This window comes from Onychomys torridus, chromosome 7, assembly GCF_903995425.1.
Source record: "Onychomys torridus chromosome 7, mOncTor1.1, whole genome shotgun sequence".
In the NCBI taxonomy this organism is placed as follows: Eukaryota; Metazoa; Chordata; class Mammalia; order Rodentia; family Cricetidae; genus Onychomys; species Onychomys torridus.
Window position 1 is genome coordinate 99098936 of NC_050449.1, and position 9467 is coordinate 99108402.

The following is a 9467-nucleotide window of genomic DNA, read 5'->3' on the forward strand; positions in this document are numbered from 1 at the left end:
CACAAGAGTACACTTTTTTTTTTTTTTAACTGATGAAAAGGATTTCTTCAAACATGTTTACTTAAAAAGTTTTGGTTTTTGCCCTGCTGCTCCCCACACACACAGGGACACACTGCGTAGCCTAGGCTGTCTTCCTTCAAGTTCATGATCCTCTTGCCTCTGCCTCCTGAGTAACTAAAATCGCTCAGGCATGTACTTCTGTGTAATTGAGAAGCTTAATCACCCACCCACCTACCATTTAGACCTTGCTTCTTGACACTTCCACTACTCAGCAACTCGTTAAGATATTGCTGTTCTATGTCAGTCTGGGCAACCCACTGGGAAGAAGAAAGAGAGGAAGGGAGGGGAAGGGGGAGGGGGTTGGGGAGATGGGGAGATGGCTCAACAGTTAAGAGCACTGACTGCTCTTCCAGAGGACCTAGCACCCACATGGCAACTCACAACTGCCTGTAATTCCAGTTCCAAGGGATATGGCACCCTCACACAGACATGCAAGCGAAAATGCACATAAAATGCACAATGCACATAAAAATCTTAAAAAGAAGAAAGAAGGAGGGTAAAAGGAAATTCCAGTTTCTGTTTGTATGTTGGGCAATAGAAATATAAGAATTAAATCAACTCAATATCATTCAGGAGTTTACAGTCCAGTGGGTTTAATCTTCTTGCTGTTAAAAAGCATCTTGTGAATAGTTTGGGAATGACAATGGAGTTTAAAAAATGGGTACAGGAAAAATGAGTACAGGGAGCTAGAAAGATGGTTCTGTGGTTAAGAGCACTTGTTCTTGTAAAGATCTTGAGCTCTGTTCCTAGCACCCAAAGGGTTTACAACTCTCCAGAACTCCAGTTCCAGGGAAGCTGATGCCATCTTCTGACCTCCTCAGCCACCAGGCATTCATGTGGTACACATACATACATGAGGCAAAGCATTTATACACATAAAGAAATCTTTTTAATTTTTATTTATTTATATTTTATCTATGAGTGTTCTGCATATATACCTGCACTCCAGCAGAGGGCATCAGATCCTATAGATGGTCATAAGCCACCATGTGGTTGCTGGGAATTGAACTCAGGACTTCTAAAAAAGCAGCCAATGCTCTTAACCCCTAAGCCATCTCTCCAGCCCAAGAAATCTTTTTTTAAGAAAATGAAGACAGGGCTGGTAATGTAGCTCAACTGATAGAGAGCTTGTTTGGCATGCACAAGGCCTTGGGTCTGGTCCACAGCATCAAATAAAACAGTGTTTATAGCACATGCCTAAATATCAACATTTAGAAATCAGACTCTCAAAGTCATCCTTGTCTATGTGGTTTAAAGTGAGTCTAGGATACATAAAAAAAAAAAAAAAGGAAGGAAGGAAGGGAGAGAGAGAGAGAGAGAGAGAGAGAGAAAGAAAGAAAGAAAGAAAGAAAGAAAGAAAGAAAGAAAGAAAGAAAGAAAGAAAAATTGGGGGACTGAAGAGATAGCTCAGCTGTTCAGAGCACTTGATACTCTTCCAAAGGATGGGGTTTGATTCCCAGCACCCACATGTCAGCTTACAACCATTTGTAACTCTAGTTCCAAGGGATCCAGTGCCTTCTTCTGGCCTCTGAGGGTACCAGGTACACACACAATACACTTACATACATGCAGATGACACACACACACATAAAATTAGAAAATAATTAATTAAAACAATAAATGAAGGGTTGGGGATTTAGCTCAGTGGTAGAGCGCTAAGGCCCTGGGTTCAATACTCAGCTCCAAAAAAAAAAAAACAATAAATGAATAAATGAATAGTACCTGAGGAGTTACACCCAAGGTTGTCTTTTGTTCTCACACACATGCACACATATGAAATAACCTATCTGCAGTTCTGATGTCTGGTCATGGCTTATTTCTGTTTCCAAAATGGCAGTTTAATCACTGTATCCTCGGGAGGAGATAAAATAGGGCTTCACATGGTAGAGAGTTGAAAGGTCTCTTAGAAGAGGCCTTGACCTCATTTACAATGGACTTATTCTCAGGATCTAGCCATCTCCCAGAATCCCCACTTTTTGGTGGTTGGTTTTTTTTTGGGGGGGTGTTTTTTTGTTTTGAGAAAGGGCCTCATTTTGTAGTTCTAGTTGTCCTAGAACTCACTATGTAGAACAGACTCAAAGAGCTCTGCCTGCCTCTGTCTCTGGAATGCTGGGATTAAAGTTTTGCACCACCACACCTGAATAAGGCTCTACTTCTTAACATTATTTTACTGAAGATTGAATTGCAACAAGAATTTTAGAGATACAAATATCCCAACAATAGCAGCACTCAGTAGTTTGGAGTCGCACCTAATGGGAGATTCTGCAGACTAATCTACTGACTGGAATCCTGTGATTCTGGAGGATTGGAATGATGCACATCTAAAGCTGAAATTATTAGTTCCCTTGAGATTTTGTTGATGCTTGGGTCAGGTGTCATTTTATTTGTATGTGGTGTGTGTGCCTCTGTGCGGGTATATACACGAGTGCAGGTGTCCAGGAAGCTAGAGTCCCCTGAAACTGAAGTTAAATCAATTGTGAACTGCCTCACCTGGGAGACTGGAATTGAACAAGAGACCTCTAGAAGAGCAGCACACACCCTTCACCACTGAGCCCTCTCTCCAGCCCTTCGTTTAGTGATTTTTGTTTTGTTTTGTTTGAGACAGGGTTTCACACTATACCCCAGGTGTGTGTACCCCAGGTTGACCTGGAATTCATGGCAATCCTTCTGCCTCAGCCTCTTATGTGAGCTACCATGCCAAGCTTTTTAGTGCCCTTAGTAGACATGTATCACCTCTCTCTCTATCTGACCTGACATCACTTTAACAATAAAGTCTCTGAAGTGCAATAACCTACCAGCAAGCCCGCTAGCTTCACTCAACCCAAGAGCTAAGAATGCTGTTAGATAGCATCTGAGACCCACAGCAGAGCTTTCCTGTTTGGGTAAATGCAATAACATATACTCCCTTCTGCGACTATAAAATTATTATATAGCTGAGCGGTGGTGGCACACGACTTTAATCCCAGCACTCGGGAGGCAGAGGCAGGCAGATCTCTGTGAGTTCCAGGCCAGCCTGGCCTACAGAGTGAGTTCCAGGACAGCCAGAGCTACACAGAGAAAGCCTGTCTCGAAAAAGAAAAAGAAAACAACTGATTTTTGAAACTGTATTTATTTAGATGGTGTGTTCATGACATATAGATGCAGCACAAGTGTGGACGGACAAGGAGGCCAGAGCACACCTTGGTGAGTCACCTCTCTCCATCCACATTGACATGGGCTCCAGGAATCAGACTCCAGTTACCGGGGCTGTGCCGCAAGTATTTTTACCAACTGAGCCAACTCACCAGCCAAAAACGGATTCCATTTATGAAACATTTTTAAGAACCCAGACTGTCATCAGCTCCATATTGAAAGCCGCTGACTCTCCTAAAGTCGCTTCAGATGTCTGTGTTGTCCTTCACGTGTCCTTGATAACCTGGACCTTGAGCCCCATAGTTCCTTGTCTGCTCAGCCCTTCTTCCTTACCTAATACCTCACAGGGTCTGCACCAGTGGCTTGGCCACTCGCCACAGAGCTTTGGGGTTAAAAACTGGAAGAGCCGGGTGGTGGTGGCACACACCTTTAATCTCAGCACTCGGGAGGCAGAGGCAGGTGGATCTCCCTGAGTTCGAGGCCAGCCTGGTCTACAGAGCGAGTTCTAGGAAAAGTGCAAAGCTACACAGAGAAACCCTGTCTTGGAAAAAAACAAAAACAAAAACCTTGGAAGAACTTCCTTGGTGGGATGTCCCAGGTCAGCCCTGTGTGAGGTTCTGCTGTGCCCAAAAGAGCCAATAACTCTAGAAACTAGTGATGGAACGAGGAAAGGGTTTTGTTGTTTTGTGGGTTTTTTTAATAAGGGGGGGGGGCATGTTCCATGTGTGTACAGGTGCCCATGGAGGCCAAAAGAGGACATCAGATCTCCTGGAGCTAGAGTTGACAGGTGATTGAGCTACCTACCCTAGGGAACAGACGCAGGAGGATCATACAGAGTTTGAGGCTAGCTAGTTCTACATAGCAAGTTCCAGGCCAGTCAGAGTTAACACTCAGTGAGATTTTTATCTCAAAACAAACAAAATAATAAATGCATTTTTAATTAAAAGAAGAAGAAGAAGAAGAAGAAGAAGAAGAAGAAGAAGAAGAAGAGCCGGGCGGTGGTGGTGCAGGCCTGTAATCCCAGCACTCGGGAGGCAGAGGCAGGTGGATCTCCTTGAGTTCGAGGCCAGCCTGGTCTACAGAGCTAGTCCAGGACAGGCTCCAAAGCTACAGAGAAACTCTGTCTCGAAAAAAAAAAAAAAAAAAAAAGGAAGGAAGACCGAAAAAAACCTCTTAGTCACAGCCCAGCCCGGGTGTTGGACTCCTATTTTCCAACATATAGAGTTGTTCCAAATTAAACCTTTTATTGGGCTGGCAATGTTGTTTTGTAGTAGAGCACTTGCTCAGCATCTGTGATGCCCAGGGTTCACTCCCCAGCACCACATAGACTGGGCATGGTGGTGCATGTCTCTAACCCTAGCACTCAGGAAGTGGAGGCAGAAGTTCATGGTCATCCTCACTAAATACAAGTTAGAAGTCACATGAAATTCTTTTAAAAAATAAATAAATAAAAGGAAAAAACCATGATTGATCAAAAGTTTGTTTGAAGATCTGTGCACCTGATTTAATCACTAGTCTCTGCTTGGTATTTTCTGGACAAGTACCTTTTAATCATAAGCCTTCCTGTAACCTGTGAATGGGGCAGCCCCAGGGAAAGGATCAATAGATTTTAATTAACGTCACAGTTCATTAAAACATGGAGCTGTGTGCAAGAGAAAAGGAAGTTGCCCTAGTGAATTGAAGAAAGGACTGACACACAAAGAAACAAAACCCTCTCAGCTTAGGGTGGGTGGAGCCTCAGGCTTGGGGCCAGTCCCCTCTGCCATCACCCCTGGCTCTGATGTGCTAGATGTTCCTTGAGACCTTGTCTAGTGGAAGGATGCTAATGTGCCCACCAATGGGTATGGTGGTGCACGCCTTTGCTGACAGCACTCCAGAGGCAGAGGCAGGTGGATCTCTGTGAGTCTGAGCCAGCCTGGTGTCTACATAATGAGTTCCAGGCTAGCCAGGGCTACAAAAATGGACCTTGTCTCAAGGAACAAACAAACAAAAAAGGCCAGAAGAGCTGGCGCAGCAGTTAAGAACACTGGTTGCTCTTCCAGAAGACTCAGGTTCAATTCACAGTACCATAACGGTGGCTCACAACTACAGTTACAGAATAGCCAACAGCTGTTGTGAAAATTACTTTAACTAGGCAAATGTAACTAGGTGTTACATTTACTTCGGCTGTATTAATGATGTAAATATGTCTTACATTTATTTATGCTGCATTTGTTTAATGATGTAAAGATGTGTTGTGTTGCACCTTGCCTGCCTGAGGCACCTGAGTGGTCTAATAAAAAGCTGAATGGGGTTTGGGATTTAGCTCAGTGGTAGAGCACTTGCCTAGCAAGCCCAAGGCCCTGGGTTCGATCCTCAGCTCAAAAAGAAAAAAAAAGCTGAATGGCCAATAGCTAGACAGGAGAGGGATAGGCAGGGCTGAAGGGCAGAGAGAATAAGTAGGAGGAAGAACCTAGGCTGAGAGAAGAAGAGAAAGATATGCTCAGGACCAGGAGCCAGAAGCCAGGCAGCTGCCAGACAGACAGACACTAGAAGCAGTAAAATATGACAGACAGACAGACAGGAGAGAGAGAGAGAGAGAGAGAGAGAGAGAGAGAGAGAGAGAGAGAGAGAGAAAGCGAGCCCTAAGGCAAAACACAGATAAAGAGAAACATTAAAATAAGAGCTAAGATAAGGCAAAGTATTCATAACTAATAATAAATCTCTGTGTCATTTGTGATTTGGGAGCTGGTTGGTGGCCTAAAAGAAAATCTGCTATAAACACCCTCTTCTGGCGTCAGTGTGCATCCATGTGGTGCATAGACATACATGTGGTGATATTTTGTTGTACCCTAGTAAATTTTGCCTGAAGATCAGAGAGCAGAACAAGCCACTAGATTAAACATAGAGGCCAGGCAGTGGTGGCATACACCTTTAATCCTAGCACTCAGTAGACAGAGATCCATGTCTCTGTGAGTTCAAAGCCACCCTGGAGTACATGAGATTGATTCAGTCGAGGAGAGAAACAGAACCAGGCAGTGGTGGCACACACCTTTAATCCCAGTATTTGGCAGTCACACATCTTTAATCCCAGCACTTGAGATCTCCTGCCTTTGCTACCAGTATTTGGAAAGCACACACGTAATTAATCCCAGCACTAGGAAGGAAGTGATGGCTGGGCAAAGAAAGGTATATAAGGCGTGAGGAGACAGAAACTAAAGCCCCTTTCAGCTGGATTCCTTTTGGCTGAGGACTCAGACATTCAGTCAGAGGAATCGTGGAGTTGGCGAGGTGAGAAGTAGCTGTGGCTTGCTCCTTTGTCTCTCTGATCTTTCAGCATTTACCCCAATATCTGGCTCCAGGTTTTTTATTATAAGACTTTTAGGAATTCGTGCAACACATACATGTAGCCAAAACACCCATAATAATAATAAAATATTTTTAAAGTAACAATAATGTCCACCAATAACGGATATTTGGTACCCATGAATACCAAAACCCATGGACATTTAAAGTCCCTTAAAATAATATTTTTGTTTGCTTTTTTTTTTTTTTTTTTTTTTGAGACAAGGTCTAACTGTGTAGCCCTGGCTGTCCTAGAACTCAGAGATCCACCTGCCTCTGCCTTCTCAGTTCTAAAGGCAAGGGGCACCACACCCAGTCCTAAAATAGTATTTGTATATAGGCCACATGCATCCTTCTGTATACTTGAAATTGCCTCCTTTGTAATGTTTGTTTGTTTGTTTGTTTGTTTGTTTTTCAAGACAGGGTTATTCCTGTGTAACTTTAGAGCCTGTCCTGGAACTCACTCTGTAGCCCATGCTGGCCTCAAATTCACAGAGATCCCCTGCCTCTGCCACCTGAGTGCTGGGATTAAAGGCGTGCGCTGCCGCCACCGCCACCACCACCACCACCACCACCACCACCACCACCACCACCACCACCACCACCACAGTGTGTAATTCTTGATACAATATGCATGCTGTGTAATTGCTACACTGAACTGTTTAGGAGGCAACTACAGGACAAGGAAGTCCTTACACACTCAGTTCAGATCTACCTATCCAAGGCTGAACTACACTGTCCATCTATAATCTGGAATCCATGGGCTGTAATGTAGGTTAGATTAGCAGAAAGTGTTTTAAGACTTTGGAGATAGTTTTGTGGATTTTGTGGCAGAGCTTCAGGGGCTAGGCAGTTCCTTCTGCTCCAGGTCAGTCCATATCGTTGCCCTAGAACAAGACTGCACTGTTTGCCAACAATAGGCTTTGTTAAATGTGAATGGTTATTTACCCTTAGCCTTGGGAACAAAGCCAAAGCTGGAGTTGCAGAGTACTGAGTGCATCCAGTCTTGGGTGTTGGCTGTCTTCATGACCTTGAGAAACCACTCAGAAACCCAGTCTTCCTCTTCATAAGCCTAAAAGAGACTAAGGAAGCTTGCTTAGTGTTCACCAGGCCCTGGGTTCAAACCACCACAATAAACAAACAAATAAATAAATGAGCAAGCACACCAGGCAGTGGTGGCATACACCTTTAATCCCAGCACTCAGGCAGGTGGATCTCTGTGAGTTTGAGGCCAGCCTGGTCTACACAGCAAGTTCCAGGACAGCCAAGGCTACATAAAGAAACCCTGCCTCAAAAAAACAAAAGAGAGAAAAGTTCTGTTTTACATTTACTTATTCACTTTGTGTGTGTACATGCCACAAGTCAAGCACAGACAGCAAAGGAGGATTCGGGGAAGTCCGCTCTCTCCTTCAACAGATGGGCTCCATAAGTGACCCAATGTCACATCCATGTCGGGAGAGCATTTTCATCCCTGAGCCATCTCACTTCCCACATACATGGTTAAATAAATAAAACCATCAATGAGGTTGCCACAGAAGATATTATAATTTATAATTTGAGATTGATATAAAATGTTATCTCTGTTCATGACTGCCATAGGACATTTATTTCCTCAAGGGCATTCACTTACCAAATCAAGTAACTCATAAGGTATGCAGCAGTTATACGCGAACTATGCATGATATCTGAAACCTTCTATACAAATTCACCAACAAAATTACTATACAAAATTCTGGGTGGATTTAATTGTGTTCCAACATCCTACCTTTCTTTCCTACACACACCCTCTTTTAACTGGCCCAGTGACGTTACCTGACTCTAGTTATTTCAAGACTCAAAGAAGCCCCGCTGGGCACTTTAGCTCAGAAATGTATCTCCATTAGAATTTGTAAGGAAAAACCTGGAGTGCTTGTAATCCCAACACCTTGAAGGCTGAGACTGGACAATGCCATACACCTAACCACTTTTTTTGTTGTTGTTGTTTTGTTTTGTTTTGCTTTTTGACACAGGGTTTTTCTCTGTGTAGCTTTGTGCCTTTCCTGGAACTCGCTTTGGAGACCAGGCTGGCCTTGAATTTACAAAGATCTGCCTGTCTGTGCCTCCCGAGTGCTGGGATTAAAGGCGTGCGCCACCACCTCCCTGGCTCCTTTTTCTGTTTTTTGATTTTAAGTAGTCTTACTATGTAGCATATTGTCCTCAAAATAATCCTGTTTCAATTTCCTGAGTACTGGGATTCATGTGTATATTACCATTCCCAGCTCTGATTTTTTTGTTTGTTTCATCAAGCAAAAATTAAAAACCCTACAAGGTCTCACTATACAGCCCTGGCTGGCCTCAAACTAGCTATTGTAGACCAGTACTAGTATTAAAGGTGTGAGCCACCAGACCTGGCCTGCAGCTCTTTTTAAATCAATGCAGTTTCCTCTCTAACTTCAGCTTTTCCTCGGCCCACTGTTCACTGGAGCTAGCCATTTTGGGTCATTTTCAAAGTCTGTCCTTTAAGGCAAGCCCACTGTAGCAGAGCAGGGAGCCAAACTAGGAAATGAAACGGAGATGTGTTTCATGACACTCTTTTTTTTTTTTTTTTTTTTTGGTTTTTTGAGACAGGGTTTCTCTGTGTAGCTTTGCGCCTGTCCTGGAACTCACTCTGTAGCCCAGGCTGGCCTCGAACTCACAGAGATCCTCCTGCCTCTGCCTTCCGAAGCTGGAATTAAAGGCATAAGCCACCATGGCCCGGCCTTTTTTCTGCATTTTAAAAATAGTGCAGGCTGCTAATAAGTCTTGGGAGGGAGCTTTGGTCTTAACAGTGAAATCCGGGAAAGGTACAGGATACAATTTTGAAAGCTACCCTTCAAGGATTTCTTTTGGTTGGGAACATTAGGTAGATTGTGGCTGTTTCTGTGTTCATTTTTGTATGTTACTACAGACTCCTCTCATCAAAATGCCATCTC